The sequence below is a fragment of the Pinus tabuliformis genome, chromosome 9 (assembly GCF_031772625.1).
Source record: "Pinus tabuliformis cultivar Carrire ecotype Pingquan chromosome 9, CPIR1, whole genome shotgun sequence".
Lineage (NCBI taxonomy): Eukaryota > Viridiplantae > Streptophyta > Pinopsida > Pinales > Pinaceae > Pinus > Pinus tabuliformis.
In genome coordinates, this window is record NC_142307.1 from 180,234,450 (window position 1) to 180,254,078 (window position 19,629).

General features: G+C 41.3%; 1 pseudogene; it reads left to right on the plus strand.

Moving 5' to 3' along the window:
- Positions 1–2,778: 2,778 nt before the first annotated feature.
- LOC149147704 (5-methyltetrahydropteroyltriglutamate--homocysteine methyltransferase 2 pseudogene) lies at positions 2,779–3,078 on the plus strand (annotated as a pseudogene).
- The last annotated feature ends 16,551 nt before the right edge of the window (positions 3,079–19,629 follow it).

Below are 19,629 nucleotides of genomic sequence, written 5' to 3' on the forward strand. Positions count from 1 at the left end.
CTACTTTTGTGTTGAGATCACAGATTTATCGCCATGTTTCAGGTGGAACTATATTGAAATAGGTTGTCATTGAATCATGGGCAAAGATCCTTGCCCCTCTCTGCCAAGGTTGGGTTCTTCGATTTCTTCCCTTTTTACTCCTTATCATTTGTCTTGGCGGCATTGTCGAGTCTTGGGGGGGAGAATCAATATCACTACAACTTCTTCCTCTACCTGCAAAAGGGCACAAATATTGACTCGACCTACCCTTAGCAATACCAGGAAACCAACAAACTATCTCATCCTAGAAGAACCAAACATAACACATAACCTTAGACACAGACCCACCAAACAAGGCATATGACAATACTCCCTCTTCTAGAGACACTTCATTCTTTACCATTGAACAGGAAAGGCGCCACCCCGGGAATAAGAGAATTCGACACCCAAGAGAATGCATACCATTACCCAGTTCCCACCCTCAACAATTACCTAGACACACAAATAAACCCACACAATCTAAGCCTCACAAAAACTTCTAAGTATACCCAACCACACCTTCCTTACATTAGAAAAGAAGCTAACAAAAACCTTGACACTGGATTACTCCAGCAATCCCGAAATTTTCCACAAACCACAAAAGAAAGATAACCCACAGAGAGTGAGACTCTAGATCCTTGAGATCAATGCTTCCAGAGTGACTAAACAAGAAACCCAAGTAAGACAAAGGTGAGATTGGGAAGAGCACATAAAGCATATGGCTAAAAATGCTACTAATACCTTTGAATTAACAATATCCAATAGCTAGTGATTCTACAGTTCACTAATGACCCACAGAACTACTCTCTAGAAGGAATGAGCACCTTGAAATTCATGTCGCCCAAGATAGGGCTCCTCTACCCACAACACAAAAACCTCTACACATACCACCTTAATGAACAATTTACTCTAGGAGGCAAAGGACCTCACATCACCTCTTACTCTTCCTCTACAAATGAATTCACTAGACATCAACACCAATTCATAAACCCTCTTCCAACTGTAGGACTACATGCTCATGCATTTGGGACTCCCACTACATGCTTCCTTCATAAATGTGAAATTACAAGCTTGATGGTGGTGAGAACTTTGCTCCAAGCCCCGTTCCATCCATCATTACACTCCATTAGGAGAAATTATATATACCTGTTATAACTTAAATGTGTATATAAAAAATTGAATTTCGATAAAATAATAATATTTTTTTAATTCATATATATATATATAATTCATATATATATATATATATATATATATATATATATAAGAATTTAAACCATTTATATGGTAAACATTATAAAAAGTATTTCATAAATTAAAATTTTAAATGATTTTAAACTTTGCATTAAATCATTTGAAAAAGTGAAAAACATAATTTTACACACAAATTTGGAAAGAAAATTATGTATCTAAAAAGAATCTTTATTAAAAGTTCAACCAATTCTCTATTCAAGTCATATGGTTCCACTATTTATATAAGATTTACTTAGAAAATATAATTCCTACTTGTCTTAGTTGTGACACTTTTTAAGTATAAGAGTCTATTTGTAGTGTTTAGGAGTTTGTTGAGGTCTAGTTGGTTGAGATAATCTCTCCAACTAGTTAGCCTCCTGGATTGGTGTGTGGTTGAGATATTCACTCAACCAAGAGATTTGAATGTCTAAGATAGATTAGCTATCTTGAGACACAGCTTCTTGTATTTATACTGTATTATTATTCTAATGTCAATATAATTTTGAGTGGCTTATGTGAATTTAAGTTGGTATCAAAGCCCGTATGGGATTGGGCTTGGCCCCCTTATGTGAGGGATGAGGGAAATAGAGAGTATATTTTTTTTTTCGAGAGTGTATTGTTGTTGTGCTTGGAGCAAGGTTTTTTTCCATCATTTACATAAGGAAATGAAATGTTTGTGGCAATTGCATGAAGCTCTGAGTGTGAGTTACATGTTGGAAAATGTAACTCCTACTTGTCTTAGTTGTGATTCTTACCAAGTAAAGGAGTTTGTTCCTTGTAGTTAGGATCTATTTCCTACATTGGTGTGTGGTTGAGATATTCTCTCAACCAACAGATTGTGTGTCCAAGATAACGTACCTATCCTGAGACAACACTTCTTGTATATATGTAATTGCATTTGATTAATAAAGTGATCTGGATTCTGATATTTTATCATGGTATCAGAGCCTCGAGGGCTTGGCCCCTCCTGGGCTGAGGAAATAAAAGAATATATTTTATTTTTTATAATTTTCGGTTTGTCCATTTATTTAGGCCCGCCAGAGGAGTGGGTTAAGTCTACCTGTGGTGAAGCAGTGAGAGCATCAGTTGATCCGAATCAGTGGTGCGGCGGACCAGTGGATTTTGGACAATGGTGTTGTGGATCGGTGGATCTACATGGTGGATCTGTATGACTGCTCGTGCACTCTGTTCTTCAACATGCTTCTTGTCTGGAAAACGTCTTCTTTCATTTTCTGGTGTTTGGAATGGAGACGAAACTACAAAATATAACTCTAGAACAACCTCTAAATTATGCTCGTAACTACTTTGCGAGCATGTTGGAGCCTTGTGTGGAAAGAGTCATTTATCTCGACTCTAATCTCGTTGTGGTAGATGATGTGTCGAAGCTGTGGAACATCAGTTTGGGGGCTCGAACCATGGGTGCTCCAAAATATTGCCATTCCAATTTTACCAAGTATTTCTTGATTGCATTTTGGTCAGATGAAGAACTTTCTAGAACATTCCAAGGTCGGATGATCTGAAACTTGCATGCAAGTTGCCTTTCCCATCAAGGATGAGGTGGAAGATTTGGAAGTGGGTGGAATTCAGGTGATTCAAATTGACAAGGAAGAATTCATCACCATTGAGAATTCTCGTTCTGATGAGAAACTTTTATCAATTTTCCGAGAGGGTGTGAAATATGGTGCCGGAATCAGTCCTGGTGTCTATGACATTCACTCTCCTTGCATTCTGAGTGTAGAAGAAATTGCATATCGTATCAGCAAGATGTTTGTTGTGCTCTGTTGCATGGATATATTCATTGAGTTGCTGATGGTTCTATTGTTGTGAGCACTGTAAGGTGAGTTGCGAAAAACATCATTGCTTGGAGTCGAGCCTGCGGTGAGCATGGACCTAAATCTGCGTGTGAGTGATGCTCAGGAGACGCTTTCAAATTCTCTATCACTTTTGTAGAAGTTTGGCATGGAGCTACAATGCGGGACTCGTGATGGTTGGCTGTGCTATTCTTGAATCTAGGGGAAATCCTAAAACTGTTTCAGGATCGATCATGGCGAGACCAGGAGAAGCGTGGTAGTGTTGCGTCAAAGAAGAGCCCGACAATCGTGACAACCATTTACCTAGTTCGAAGGCCTTGATGGTGACAACGCAGATTGTGATCGTTGTGAGAACGTATATCACGACAGATCGACAGTGAGGCTTTGATTGACCTCACAACCCAACCGTGTTGTGCCTGTATGGTGAGATTCGGTTTGTGTTGTTGTGCGAATGATCTACCAATTTTTTTTGGATTAGGTTAAGTGCAGCCCTCACTTGCACAGTTGAGCGAAGAACAAAGGAAAAATCGGTGTAGATCGGTGATCTCTAACAACAGATCTAGATTTTTCTGGAGTTCAACTAAATGGAGAGTCGGTTGTCATGTTATTGTTTTTGTTTGTAAATAGTGGTCAAAAGTCATGTCAATTCCCAGAGATAGAGAAATTTGATATTTTGTCAACTTGAAAGTTTATTTTTTATGTCTTGGATAAAATTATTGTGCCTTATTGAGCCTTGTTACACAGTAATTTGTCACCATCCCTGTTACTCCTCTTGTCGTACCTTGGAGGACCCATCCCGGGAGTTATAAGAAGTGACAAAGTCTAAAAACACTTGCATTATGTTCCCCTGAGTATGTACTCCATGTTCCCTAAAAACACCTTCTGCAGATCATCCCTAAAAAGTGCTATTTTTCCATTGGCGCAAGTCCACAGTACTCTACCCGCGCCAATGGTGGAGATCCTCAAAAGAGGGCGTGACCATTGGCGCTCTGTCTTAGAGCAACAGTCGCGCCAACCAAATTTAGTCGTGCTTTTTGCCTTAATGCACGTCCGGCTGTTGTTTCCTTCATTACATGGAGCTTTTCTGAGGATAAAAAATTAGTCTTTTGTCGAGATTTATCCATCTTTATGGCTTTTGCTAAATACACGAAAGGTGTCCCGGTTCATCGCATCCTCCTCCCTTCTTCATCTATATAAGCTTGTCATTATGCATTGGACAAGCTAGAGTGTTGGTGTTAGTGTTATGCTAGTGATTTGGTGATTGAGTGATAGTAGTGATGATTATTGGTCATGGAGTGTTAGATGTTGAGTTCTTGGAGGAATGCTAGTGAGTGCTAGAGAGGTTATGCTGCCGGAGAGGAGATGCATGTCAAGACACATATAGTTACTCGCCCAGCCAGGAGAAGGGTTGACGTTAGAACAATGGTTGTAACTTTTCCTGTTTATTAATTGATGAGCGACTGCTATTATAGTTCCAATCTCATTATCTATCATGGTGATATGTTGATTTACTTCCTTTCTGACTGAAATATAGTTGTGCCTTGGTAGTTTTTATGTTGGTATCTATCTCTTCCTTTGCATGTGCAGGTATTCGTTATGATCTGTTGGAGCAAGGGAGCGAGGATATCAACTCTGCTTCAATCATAGCATTGGACTCCAGGTTAGTCTTCTTAATTCACCATTGATGCATAACTAGGAACTTGCGTAGCAGTGTGGTTTGTTTGTGGCTAGTTCTGTGATAGGCTAGTGGGATCGCCTCTGTCCGCAAAGGGAATTTACCTTACCAACAAATTGGCGACTCCGCTGGGGAGGAACTATTTGATTTCTGTCTTGCATGTTAATTTTCTTCTGCTTGCTTGAGTGCATGAGCTTCCTGAGTCAGTTTTGAGTTGATTCTTTACTGTTTGACCCATCTGAGCACGGTCAACCCGACCTGAGGTCGTATCTTTTATTTTTTTAGTTGGCAAGCTTAATTGGCACGGTTATTTCTCTGACAGTCACGCCAGTTGGCGCACATTGCTCAAAAGAAACTCGCGCCAATTCTGTGGTAGCGCAAGTTGCAGGCTGACAGTCGCGCCAGCTCTGTAATTTTTCCTGTGTGTGGGTGGAAAGCTCATTCAGTCTCTTTATATATCTCTTTCAACCTCTGGAACTGTGTTGAACCTCTGCTTGACTGGTCTTAGCCTGTATCCCTCAGCTGTTTGCTTATTTCCAGTGACTTTGCATGTCTAGCCTTCTGTGGGAAGTTTCGGTCTCTTGATCATCCAGTCAGCTTGTTGATTGTTCTACACTCATCCAGTGATTTGTTAAAGCTTGATCTTCTATACTCTGAATAATTCACTTCTAGCCTCTTTGAAGTTCACTAGTTTTTGTGTTTTTCCTTGCTTGCATGGTTCATTTTGTGTTTCAAAATTGGTTCTATTTCATTGTCTGAACTTGGATTGTGCATATCTCTTAGAATTTGTTGACATGCATAATGCCATCTTAAAGGAAAGAAAAACAAAAAATCTCTTGCATCATAGTAGTTAGCATTTATTGTTATTTGTTGCTATTAAAAAGAAAAAGACAAAATTTCGTTTCTTGTTATTAGCTACATTAGGATCTTTATTGTTTGTTGAAGTGATCGTTTCGTTTGTGAAAAAGATCTCAACCCTCCTATAGATAGAATTCATCGAATCAAATGATTTAATTCCGACATATAGTTTGCATGTAAGAAGCTTTCGAGATATCACATACGGTAGGACCAAAAAACTGAAACATAATCAAAGATAAACTTTAAAATGAACCAAATGAACATAACAACGCATTGGAACATAACGCAAACACTCTAGAGGTCTAGGTTAGAGACGTGTTCCGGCGTCTTTAAACCTGGTAGTTTATCGTCGAGTGGTTGGGTGATTCCTCCACGGTGAAACGATAGGTGCCAATACGGACTGTGCTCCCACGTACCGTCGAGTATATATTGGTAGACCCCTATAGGAATAAAGCCTTTATCCATAGGAAGCCGTGTCAGCCGCCCTACGATTCGCAATGCAGTGAACACAGCATTCACGAAGATCGACCACCCGTACCCTAAAAAGTATTCTGTGGTTTTGCGAAAAGTTTGGCACACCCTCTACCTAGAATTCCAGAGCAGTCACTTTTGATCCTTTTCGGACTCCCTAAACGAAAAGGTGCCTGTGAGCATCTTGTCACTTCGTGCTCATTTAATATTCGAAGGAGACTAGAGTCATCTTTTACCCTTTTCTCGACTCTTAAAAAATGAAAAGGTTAAGTTCAGTGTCTTAAAATTTATTGGCCGCGATAACATTACCCAATTAGATTTTGTTTGCGTTAGCTTGAGTAGGGTTATTTCTCGTTCAATGACAGCCTTTCTGGTGCCCACCGGCCAAGGTGTTCCTCCTGATGGGTACGCTCGCCCATTTCCTTCTGTTGGAAATGTTGGTGTTCAGTATATCGCAACATTGTCTTGCCTGGGTTGACCATTGGTTTACCCGTATGGTTGTTTTCAAACTCGGTCGTCTCAAGTGTGATGACTCCTGTCCCACCACCACCTCCTCCACCCGAACAACACCACGTTGATTCTAAGGTGGACCCCTTCCCTTCTTCGCCTATTGCTGCGTCCTCATCTTCTACTTCGCCTGGTGAAACCTTGGATTTCACTAACCAGGTGACTAAGAAGAAGAAGAAGAAGACCAACAAGAAGAAGTCTTCTAAGGGGAAGGTCGTATCTACCACGAAACTATCAGAAATGGAACCACCTTCTGCTCCTCCGCGGAAGCTTCGGTCTCCTTGTCGATTATGCAAAGGGGACCATTTTCTTTCTGATTGTCCTGGCATTCCCAGGATCCTAGATATATGGTCCCGTGACCCGACTCGCCCCGTACTGTCACAAATCGACGATACCTTACTAGCTGGTAACAGAAAAGGGAAGATTTGTTTCCCTTGTCGACTTTGTGAAGGTAATCATCTCCTTCGCCTTTGTCCACTTATGGATGAAGCTTCCCGTCTTTTGGCAAGTCTGTCGGATTCCTTACCCCAACTACCCGCTGGATATCAGCGTCTTTTTGCACCTGCAGAGCGTCTCTCCACTAACCAAGTGATCAAACATGATTCCTCTTTGGTCCAGCTTTCTCTTCCTGAACCTACCTGTGCTCCGCCTACTCCAGACCAGTCCCTGGTCAGAACAAATGATTTATACTCATCATCTACGCACTACTTGATCATCAAAGATGAACCCCCTGAGTCCAAACCAACTGAAAGTCCACAGTTCCAGCTTACAAGTAACCCGGTCTTTCAAAAGGTCCAGCTTACAAGTGACCCGGTTTTGCCTACAGAAGTTCCATCTTTAGTTGCTCTTACATCTGAATCTAAACCAGACGAAAGTGAAAAGGTCCGACTTACAAGTGACCCGGTTTTGCTTTCAGAATTTCCACCCCTAGATGATCCTACATCTGAATCCAAACCAGACAACAGTCAAATGGTCCGGATTACAAGTGACCCGATTTCGCCTTCAGAAGTTACCTCCTCAGATGATGTTATCACTGCCAAGAATGACGAACCCACCATCCAAATTCTATTCATTGACATAGACGTTAATGATCAAGTGAGCATCCCTCTCATTTCTTCACAACAGGAAGAAAGTCCATTAGAGGCATATCCGGCTGTCTATCCAGTCCCACCTCCGAGCAACCTAGTTATTTCCTTTAATTGGGATCAACTAGTCAATCCTCGGTTACCAGCCTCCATACCATTTCGAATTATAGTTCAAGTCTATCGCATGGTTATGGCCGGTACAATTATTGATGAAGGATCTCCTGTGAGTATCCTTTATTCAACAGCTTGGGAAGCACTTGGTTCCCCACTGCTTCTGCCTAAGATGAGAAGCCTTGTAGGTTTCCATCGAGAAATCACTCGACCTTTAGGAATTCTTCCCAAAGTACCTATCACGTTAGAAGGGAAGACTATCCAAATGGGTCTCATGGTAGTCCAAGGACGAGACTATATTTATCGCATACGTGCTATTGTGTCCTCACTCTTCAGAGTGATGTGTTTTCCGCATGAAGGAGGAACGATCAAAGTCGTAGACCAACTTTCATTCCCCGGTTCACACTTCACATACAACCATCTTCCATTCCTAAATGGTCTTATCTCCACAGGAAATGCCCCAGCACCCACCCCGTCATTCTGATGACAGCAGCTCACCCGGGCGCATGACTGAAGCTCGGGGGGCATGCATCCTCCAATCGAGTCTTTCCAAGTAAACCTTCATTCCATCCACTCCGTGAATGCCATGAAATTTGGGGGGCATGTACCTCGATTTGTATGATCATGCTGGGGGCATGCAACAAATTTTTTTTTTAACAAGCAAAGTTCTCCATGGTTCAAGCTTGTGTAAAAATGAACCCATTTACATCCCGTGATTGCCTTTTATCCGCTAAAATTCTGCTAGATGAGCCTTGGTTGTTTCATTCCATCACTACCATCTTTTTGGCCGATCATATGCTTTCACTTGGTTGTTTCTCCTTTCCTGAGGAACCGCAGCGATGAGTGGTCTTATTAGCCAGCCTCTCAACCTTTACGTGTTTCAAGTAAAGTTCCACCATTACCGGAACCAGTTGTTATCCCTTATACCACTCATTCCTTCAGGACGAGTCGCCTTTACACTCTTTTCTGACTCGTAAAATATGAAAAGATTGCCGAGTATTTTTCCATTTTTGACTCGTTAAAGAAAATAAAAATGAAGGTCCGCTTTCAGCTCTTTTCTGACCATTTAAAGAGGAAAAGATTGCCGAGTCGCTCCTCTTGACTCGTTAAATGGTGATAAGGGGCGGTCGTTTTAAGTTCTTTTTGTCGACCGTTAAAACATAAAAAGATTACCGGGTTTTTGTCGTTCCAAACTCGTTAGTGGTTACGAAACGACGTGGTTTTGACCGCTTTTTTACTTTTTTCAGGTTGAAGTCACTAATCATGAAAAGTACTCCTCGATCGTAATGATCGGGCGGTTCTTTCGGGTATTATTTTATACTTTTTCAGGCCCGAGAGACACAACTTTACGAAAAAGGACATCCCTGGAGTTTCCTTTTCTGCTGTCTTTTCAAACTCTCTAAACAAGAAAAGACGCCGAGTTCTTCCTTTGTTAGACTCGTTAAAACTTAATGACATCGGATTTTATCACAATACAAGCATATGCTATCCCCATCAAGCTTGTTAAAAATAACTGGGGTACTCGCCAGAAATGGTGGGGGAAAAATAAAATTTTTTGAACCATAATTATTACCGTAAAGGCAGTATGTCACTCTTGAACATGGCACTTTTTGTTTTCGTGTCTGGGGTGGGGATACTTCATCTCATATCTTTCACTTTCTTCCATGGACTTGGGTATCCTATTTGACCTCTCATTCACTCATTGCCTCGTCATAATGACCTTTGATACATTGATGTCAAATATTGCCAATTCCGTTAATGTGCTGCCGATATGTTCAAGAGAAGTTGACCTCTACAAATAAACAACCTCCCTCTGATAGTTCGCACGATCTTGATTCACGACATTATCTCTCTGTCTCATGTCGATGATGTGGGAAACATTATGGCCCACCTTCGATCAAGGTCACTCCCTGTCGACTTCAGCTCATTATCTAGGAAGTTGACCTAGAGACTCCCTTCCGGTGCCTTGGAGCCTGCATGCCTCAATGGCAGGTTCTTCGTGTTCGACGTGAGGTTTTCATCATTGGCCTCCGATCGAATGATTCTACGGGTGTTCGACTTCAGCTCATTGATTCACATGCCGTAGATTGTACCTATAGTACCTTGAGGGCCATTGTCATTATTGGTGGTACCTCTCGCGTCTGTTAACAGTTCCCACCATTGACTGGTAATCAGACGATGTTCATGCATGTTCAACTTCAACTCATATATTCACATGATTGGACTTGTACTCTTGTTCGGGTCGAGATGGAGCGCAAGACCCTGGATTGTGTCTGTTGTAATCCAGGCGTGATTCTTGGTACTTGACTCATTCACTGGATGGTTGCGACCATACCTGAGTCAGTTCATTGATCCTAACGAGATGGCTGCGTCCATACTATGGATCCAGATTATTTATGTATTCTCTTATGGATGGCTGCGACCACGCCACATACATCATGTAATTGAACTATCAGTCATGTCTCTTAATACAGCTCCTTGACGGCAGTAACTATATGTGCTCTTGTGTGCTCTTATGTGTGTGTTCTTGTAAAGCATTTCACCCCTCTCCACCTCTCGGGCTTCATGCTTTAGGGGGCATCTGTTACACAATAATTTGTCACCATCCCTGTTACTCCTCTTGTCGTACCTTGGAGGACCCATCCCGGGAGTTATAAGAAGTGACAAAGTCTAAAAACACTTGCATTATGTTCCCCTGAGTATGTACTCCATGTTCCCTAAAAACACCTTCTGCAGATCATCCCTAAAAAGTGCTATTTTTCCATTGGCGCAAGTCCACATTATTCTACTCGCGCCAATGGTGGAGATCCTCAAAAGAGGGCGCGACCATTGGCGCTCTGTCTTAGAGCAACAGTCGCGCCAACCAAATTTAGTCATGCTTTTTGCCTTAATGCACGTCCGGCTGTTGTTTCCTTCATTACATGGAGCTTTTCTGAGGATAAAAAATTAGTCTTTTGTCGAGCTTTATCCATCTTTATGGCTTTTGTTAAATACACGAAAGGTGTCCCGGTTCATCGCATCCTCCTCCCTTCTTCATCTATATAAGCTTGTCATTATGCATTGGACAAGCTAGAGTGTTGGTGTTAGTGTTATGCTAGTGATTTGGTGATTGAGTGATAGTAGTGATGATTATTGGTCATGGAGTGTTAGATGTTGAGTTCTTGGAGGAATGCTAGTGAGTGCTAGAGAGGTTATGTTGCCGGAGAGGAGATGCATGTCAAGACACATATAGTTACTCGCCCAGCCAGGAGAAGGGTCGACGTCAGAACAATGGTTGTAACTTTTCCTGTTTATTAATTGATGAGCGACTGCTATTATAGTTCCAATCTCATTATCTATCATGGTGATATGTTGATTTATTTCCTTTCTGACTGAAATATAGTTGTGCCTTGGTAGTTTTTATGTTGGTATCTGTCTCTTCCTTTGCATGTGCAGGTATTCGTTATGATCTGTTGGAGCAAGGGAGCGAGGATATCAACTCTGCTTCAATCATAGCGTTGGACTCCAGGTTAGTCTTCTTGATTCACCTTTGATGCATAACTAGGAACTTGCGTAGCAGCGTGGTTTGTTTGTGGCTAGTTCTGTGATAGGCTAGTGGGATCGCCTCTGTCCATAGAGGGGATTTACCTTACCAACAAGCCTAGCTAACTCAATTTACGTAAAGTTATTTTGTTTGAATTCACGACCCTAACAAATGACGATAGGTTAAGTATGGAGCTCAAAGTTTTAATTGACAAAGAAAAAGATTCCCAAGATGTGAAACGTGCAGCAACAATGATTAAACGATGATGGACAACTAGGTGAAAGTTTGTGTGAGTTAGTGTGAGTTTCTGGAATAGACTCATTAACATGTTATATTATGAGTCACATTTTATTAGTAAGTAAGTCTAGGGTGTTTTATAGTGGTCTTTGTAAACTATGTACCTGAAACTCCATAGTTGGAGTGTGAAATGTAAGCCGTGTAAGGCATGTGTATCCCCATATAGTTCGTGGTAATCTAGAAGCCACTTTGTATTTGCAGTGTTGGTTTGTGGTAAGATGGAAACCACATGTGAGAGTAAAGTGGACAGAGATTTCTATTGGCATGGTTTAGGGTTAGTCGAGAAAACCCTTGGCCTCGTTGAGTCAGGTCTTTGGTGAGCCTTAGTGGCTAGAGTGCCCTAATGGCAGGTTTGTAGCCCAGAGTGGCTGGAGTGCCCTAGTGGCAGATTTGTGGCCCATAGTGGCTGAGGTGAGCATTGGTGGCTGAGAGCCCTTAGAGGCATGGTTGAGGGTGATCTTATAAAACCCAATGCATGGTTATGGGTAATCGGAAAAAACCCACGTTAATAATGATGGAGGGGGATTTACACGTACAGGTATATGTATGCAACTATAATGGTTGTCAGAACCATATATGCGAAGGACATCCTATAAGATGACTGTTGCAATGGTTGGCACCCATGCATTCCGATATATGATCGTTCCTTTATAGGACATTGACATATTCTTTTGTTGTGCTTCACCACAACTAGATTTTGGAGACTGATGTTCAGACAAGTAGTCATTAAGGGGGAGTGTTGGAAAATGTAACTCATACTTGTCTTAGTTGTGATTCTTACTAAGTAAAGGAGTTTGTTCCTTGTAGTTAGGATCTATTTCCTACACTGGTGTGTGGTTGAGATATTCTCTCAACCAACAAATTATGTGTCCAAGATAACGTACCTATCTTGAGACAACACTTCTTGTATAATATGTAATTGCATTTGATTAATAAAGTAATCTGGATTCTAATATTTTATCATTACAGACTTGAGAAATTTTGTGTGTGAGCTCAAGCTCTAGGAAGATTTAATACTGGTACCAGAGAGCATCTCTATAGACATTGATTGCCCAACTTTGTGCATTTGTTTCTACACGCAGGAGAAGCACACCAGTATTGCTGTGTGTGGATAAGTCGTGATTGTTGTGTGTGGAGAAGTCACGAGTGCTCGATGCCAGTTTTGTGTATTTGTGGGAAATTTCCAAATTATATTCTATTAAACCAACATTCTTTATTAATAAGCATAACATTTTTGGACTAGTTATCTCCACATTTGACCTACAACGATGTTTGGTATTTTTAAGACAACCTGCATACTGGAGGGACTAATAATTGTGTTAAATGAAGTGTTGATCAGTGATTTCCTATGGACTTTTGGAGCATATATCTTAACACGGTTTTCATTTGATTTCCTACATTTTTTGCATCTGTAGTATATGAAGGAGATTGTGTTGGAATGTGTTGTGTTAATAATTTTGTTCAAATAAAGTGTTGATCAGTGATTATGTGGTCTTTTGGAACATATATCTTAACACCTATTTCATGTGATTTCCCATATCTTTTCATCTGAAGTACGAGGGAGACTATGTTGGAATGTGTTGTGAGGCCAACATGTGAGGAGTTACAACCTTGTATTTTATTACCGAACACCGAACTAGTTTGTAGAGGAAGAACGAATTACCAGACCAATGTATGGAGGAAGCATGAGTTGTTCGTTGATTTGAAAAAAGAACAATGCCACAAGTCATGGGAAGGATCTTCTCTGTTAAGCTTGGTGAATTAAAGTTGTTGAGTTGCCTTTTTATCCAGATTTTTACGATTTTTATCAAATAATTCTATGCTTGTGATTAGTGTTTTTAATCATTATTATCTTATTAAGCTGATAGTTAGAGGAATTCAAAGGTACTAACTATTAAATTATGAATTCTTCTTGTTAATTAATTTGAAGATTTTTTTTGTGTAAATATCAATAATAATATGCCTTCTTGGTGGTAGATGAATAAGTCATGTACTAGCAGCTTTCATACCAGCAGTGTAGGAATGCTTCCTAAAACAAATTTGAGTATAGATTCATCTCATGAATAGAAGAAGCAACTTGAATTCAATGACAAAGATGGAGAACTATGTTATGCACCTTTTGTCGAGTCTCAAGATGAGATTGTGCACAAAAATTACTAAGAAACACCCATGCGATGCCATTTTTACGGTAATGACCATCATAGGTGAAATGCTATAATCATTGTCAAGGAATCCTGCAAAGAAATTGTACCTAATACTATTGTATCAATGCTTGATCCTAAAGTAAGAATTGCCAAGAAATGCATTATTTTCCCCATTGAATTTGCCACTGGAACTACTAGTATGTCACCATGGTATGAGGAATTATTGTGGCAACATATTCCTGGATGGTATAGTTAAGAATCAACGTCTTCAAAAAAATATTATTACTCCAAGAGCAAAGGCAGAAGAATCCTAAGACTTTTACGTACCCATTTAACATCCTAGCATCTCAAGTGGTGGTGATTTCTACAAATAGTCCAGTAGCAAAGATTTGGGCAGGGACAGGAAATTACATGATTGGAGATGTGGTTGTTGTTCGTATGCCCCTTCTGCATATCTCAAAATTCCATATTAATGATTGGTCGGAACCCTCAAAGAGACGAACAGCATCAGAGTCTCTTGATTGGGGTCACTCCCAAACATAGCATTGGTAATCGATTTGCGTTTTAGTCGTGTTTTGTTGGGAGATATGCAACAGGTATATGGGTACCAACTATGTGCTAGGTCAGAAGAACAATTTTTTAAAGGACTATGATGAGGATGATGGCAGGCTCAAGCTGTTAATTGTGCGTTGCGTCTTCCAGCAATGCAGTGAAGTCAAATTACTTCCAGAAGTCGAGATTGCACCAAATCAAACTTGAAATTGGAAGCAAATCTTCTTGTTCTGATTTTAATTAATTTATATTATCCAAAAATCGTAAATTTATATGCTTCGTAGCAATCAATCATTTTAATTAGAGCAGCAAAACCACTATATAAGAGAGATTTTTGTACACTAATAGTGGATTGCTGGGATCACAGAAGAACGCTAGGTTACGTGGAAATTAAACATGTACATTGTATTATTTGCAGAGTTTGGATTTCAATTGCGCCATGAGAGGAATCTGAGCCCAATGGAATGATCCCTGGAGGGGACCACTGGAGCCTAGCATTTAATTATTTAGCATGCATGTAATTTGGTTTCAGTAGCAATATGATTTTGCAATTAATTTATATTTTCCAGGCTATTTCGAATTTCTGAGATGGGGTGTTGATTTGATTTTTACAGTAAGGTCGAGCTGGTTGTTCGGGCCCATAAACCTGTTTGTTACCTAGACTACGTAGGATTTATTTATTCTATTACATTTTATTCCCTGTTAGTGTGATTTAATTCACTTTGTCTTATTACATGCTTCTGTAATTCATTTGACTGCATTTTATTTCTTGAATTATGTAGTATGATTTACTCTGCTCTGTCATTTCATGATTTATTAATTGCATAGGTTTGATAAATTTAATGCCAATGTCATTTTAGGATTTATTTATGTTCTAGTAATTAGATTAAAAATAGAGTAGAGATAAGAAGTGCTTATTTTCTCATTTTCACTATTTCCCTATTCAATTTATTGTATAATGAAACATATTTTGAGTTGCAGGGATTCAAGACGGGGATAATAATGGTAAGAGAGCAACAAGGTTTCCATTTAATTCATTATTCATATTATTGGGAAATTATGAACTATAATATGAATTTATTTTGAAATTGTACGACAACGACATTTATTTAAATACGAAGATTAGTTTGAATACATTTTTAACATAAGCAAAGTGTCCAACAACTTGAAGATATCATCGCTCAATAATTTAAATTCTGGATTGAATATTGCCATACCTTATGATTCCTTTCCAGCATCATTCGAAAGAAGCATTTTAATTACATATTTTAAAATAATTTGAAATTGAATTTGTTTCATGCTTTCATATTTGCATCGTAGTTGTAGTCTTTTAAGAAGATTTGCATTCTTTATTTGTTATAGTGTGTTTACTTTGGAATGTCTTTTCTTGAATGATTTACTTTTTGAATTGTTTTTAGGATTTTGATTTTACAAATCCCCGAGGTCATATTTTTGCATATATTGTGCTACATCTCTAAGTCTTATGACCTTGGATTGACAATCTAAATGTGGGTGTAAATATAGAATTTGTACCTCCCAACATTTTGGCATCATTGCCGGGGAGACATTGTAGGATAAGGCCTCATGATTTGTTATGTTTTCTTTTCTCAATTAAATTTTTAGATTAATGAAATTCCCCTTGCTTACTCAAGCACATGGACAGTATTGCCAGAAAGCTCACAGTCTAGGTTTTCTTTACTACAAAGTGTGGTTGTTTTCTTTTCTTGCAATTCAGATTAATTGATTTATTTTTTCCTTCTGTTACCATCACAGGGCAACTAGAGGTCAGAGATGATGGTAAGACATGAGTGAAGAGCCACACATTCGATTTTGTTTGGGTCACTCCAAAGTTTGGTTGTCCGAGTAAACGAAGAGTTCAAGTTTCGTACTAACAAGACTTTCTAGCTAGCAAGAAAATGTGAGGAAGTGTTGATCCAGGTGGATATTGGTGGCCACCTGCCAAGTCCACCTGGACCCCCACCATTGTCTTTCTCAACATTTTTAGTTTCCTTAATTGTAGCACAACTTACTATTTTTAGCAGTTTTTCGGGTCTTGAACTTCCGGAGCCGTTTTGAGGCCCTAAACGACGTTTTTTGGGGAATCCGGGGGCAGCACGAGTCCATGGAATGGACTGGTGCTGCCCGTTCCAACAATGATAGTGCTCGGATAGATCTTTCTAATGAGCTATTGTACGCGTCAAACGGAGATCATATGCAAAAGTTACGACCCCGGGAAGTTGATGTACCAACTTACCCCCAAACGGGGCCCACAGTTTGGCGTTTCATCTCCTAGGGTTAGGTTTTGGAATGTTAAGGGTTTTTCCATTGTTTCTTAACAATAAATAGGCCTTCGAGCCTCATTGTAACATAGTTCAGAGGCATGTAGCCATCACATCTCTTCTCAGAGATAAGCTACCATCGCCCTAGCTAGTTTATTGCCATTTCTGTTTGTAAGCATATTTCAGTATTTTCCATTAATGAAATGAAGTATTATTTCCGCTGCATCTTTGTGTATATGGTTATCTCTGTAATTTGTTGCGTTCCTGTTTAAATCCGGATCAGTGGTATCAGAGCGGTCTGCTTTTTCTCTGTTTTTCTTTGCATGTCCCCAACAAGGTCGAGATATAAGGAGTTAGGGCTTGAACTTGTTGAACCTTTGCAAGACCAGCCTCGCAAATCCCGACGGCCTCCCATGGCGGATGAGAAGAAAGACGAGGGGGCAGGAGATCCCATCAAAATCTTGCTCGAAGAAGCGCTCGAGCGACACCGGAACGCGATGATGGACAGCTTTGCGCAGATCCTTCAGCGGCTACCGAGAAGCGGCGCATCGGCTTCCAGCAGCTCCTCTGGAAACGCCACACCCTTTAAGGTACAAGTTAATTTTGAAATCCCCATATTCGAGGGTCAGATAGACGCCGATGCCGTAGATAAATGGTTAAATCTGCTAGAGGGTTATTTTTCTGTTCATGAATTTTCGAGTCGGGAAAAGATTGTTTTTGCTCTTCTCAAAGCAGCCCCCCACGTCAAGGACTGGTGGGAAACCTACTGCGAGCAGAAGGATGAAAGTACTGGCTCACTATTTTCAGCCGCACCCACCTGGGATTCGTTCCGGGATGCCATCAAGGAGCAGTACTACCCTGTCGGAAGCTATGAGGATGAATACATAAAGTGGACCACGCTGCGGCAGGGAAGGGACCAAGACGTGCCGGAGTTCACCAATCTTTTCCATACCCTTCGCACAAAGTTGGGTATCAAGGATTCGGAGCAACATTTGATACTCAAATACCGTGGCTGCCTGCACAAGTACATCCAGGAAGAAATACAGTTCCTAAACATCCCCTCGCTCGGCGCAGCATACCGGTATGCCGTCAAGGTCGAGCAGAAGTTTAAACAAAAGAAGCGAGACTTTGGATCTGCGAATCCAAAGCAGGGGAAAGGTGCCCCTAAACCACAGAACAAAGGACAAAGCCAAGGCGGGACAGCCCAAGACAACCAGCCGAAGCTGCAAGCAAAGAGCAACGCCGCGAAGCCGAGAAAGGACACTGGAAAATGGTGCGAGTTCCATAAGAGCTCCACTCACAACACAAGTGAGTGTCGGGCCAAGCAGTCACTGGTGGCTGAGCTAAAGGTTTCAGAATCAGATGCATGTTCCGACTCTGAGTCAGAACCCGATAAGGGGTATGAAAAAGGGAAGCAGATCATTGATGCGGATCCCAGCGCCACTGTTGCTACCGCAAAGATCCAGAAAAATGAACCCGAAGATCCAGAGGAGGAGGAGCGTCTCTTCCACTCCCAGATGTGGGTAAAGGGCTCCCCGATACAGTTCATTGTTGATAGCGGGAGTCAAAAGAACCTCATTTCGGCAGAGGTCGTGAAGCGGTTGGGCTTACCGACCACAACACATCCACAACCATACACCATTGGGTGGCTTCACCAAGGGCGAGATCTTCGCGTGAGCCAGCAGTGTCGCCTTCCATACAACATCAAGCCCTTCACGGATGAGGTATTGTGTGACATTGCTCCCCTTGAAGTTTGTGATGTATTACTAGGACAACCATACTTGTGGAAGCGACATGCTGTGTATGAATCAAGGCCCCGTGCTGTTATTATTACATTGGGAAATAAGTTGTTCAGGATACCAGAGGTAGCACCACCTGCCGCCATCTCTTTGATTACTGCAAAACAATGCAGTAAGATCATTTCCAAAACCAGGAAATTTGTTTTCCTGATGATACGCCCTCAAGGGAAGAAGAAGACAGTGGCCGCGGCCTCCAAACAGGGTCCCTCTGCACGGCAGCTACAGATGGACAAGATTGTGGAGGAGTACGAAGACATCTTCACCTCCCCGGCAGGGGTTCCTCTGCACTGTCAAGTCAAGCACTCCATCGATCTGACCCCAGGTGCGCCGCTACCCAATGGACCAATTTATCGGCGCTCCGTTCTGGAGAACAATGAAATCAAGAGGCAGATTCAGGAGCTCCTGCAGAAAGGTCACATCCGTCCGAGTTCTTCGCCCTGTGGGAGCCCGATAGTGTTGGTACAGAAGAAGGATGGGACGTGGAGACTCTGTATTGACTATCGGGCGCTGAACAAGATCACTGTCCGTAATAGGTACCCGATCCCGCGGATTGATGACCTCCTAGACCAACTAAAGGGGGCGAAATATTTCAGCAAGATCGATCTGAAGTCAGGATATCACCAGGTACCAATTGAACCCTCAGATGTGTGGAAGACTGCCTTCAAATCCAAGGAGGGCCTCTTCGAATGGTTGGTCATGCCTTTCGGATTGACGAATGCTCCTGCAACCTTTATGAGGCTAATGGATGACATCTTGCGGCCATTCACCAACTCCTTTGTAGTAGTATACTTGGATGACATTCTGATCTTCAGCCAGAGTTGGGAAGAGCACCTCCACCACATCCGACAGGTTCTCCAAACACTGCGGCAACACAAGCTATGTGCCAATTTGGAGAAATGCACTTTTGGCATGACCGAGGTTCAGTATCTGGGATACATCATTGATGAACAGGGGGTGCATGTCGATCCAGCCAAGGTCCAAGTCATTCGGGATTGGCCCTCTCCAACCACTCTAACAGAGCTCCGCAGCTTTCTAGGTCTTGCCAACTTCTACCGCAGGTTTGTGTTGGGATTTTCTCATATTTCTTGGCCCTTGAGTCAAGTCACCAAGGGCGGGGCGAAAGCAAAATTCTTTTGGTCTGAATCTCAACAGAAGGCATTCAGGGAGTTGAAGGATCGCCTCTGCACGGCACCAGTGCTCGCGTTACCAGATTTACAACAACCATTTGAGGTCGAGACAGATGCCTCTGACTATGCTATTGGGGCA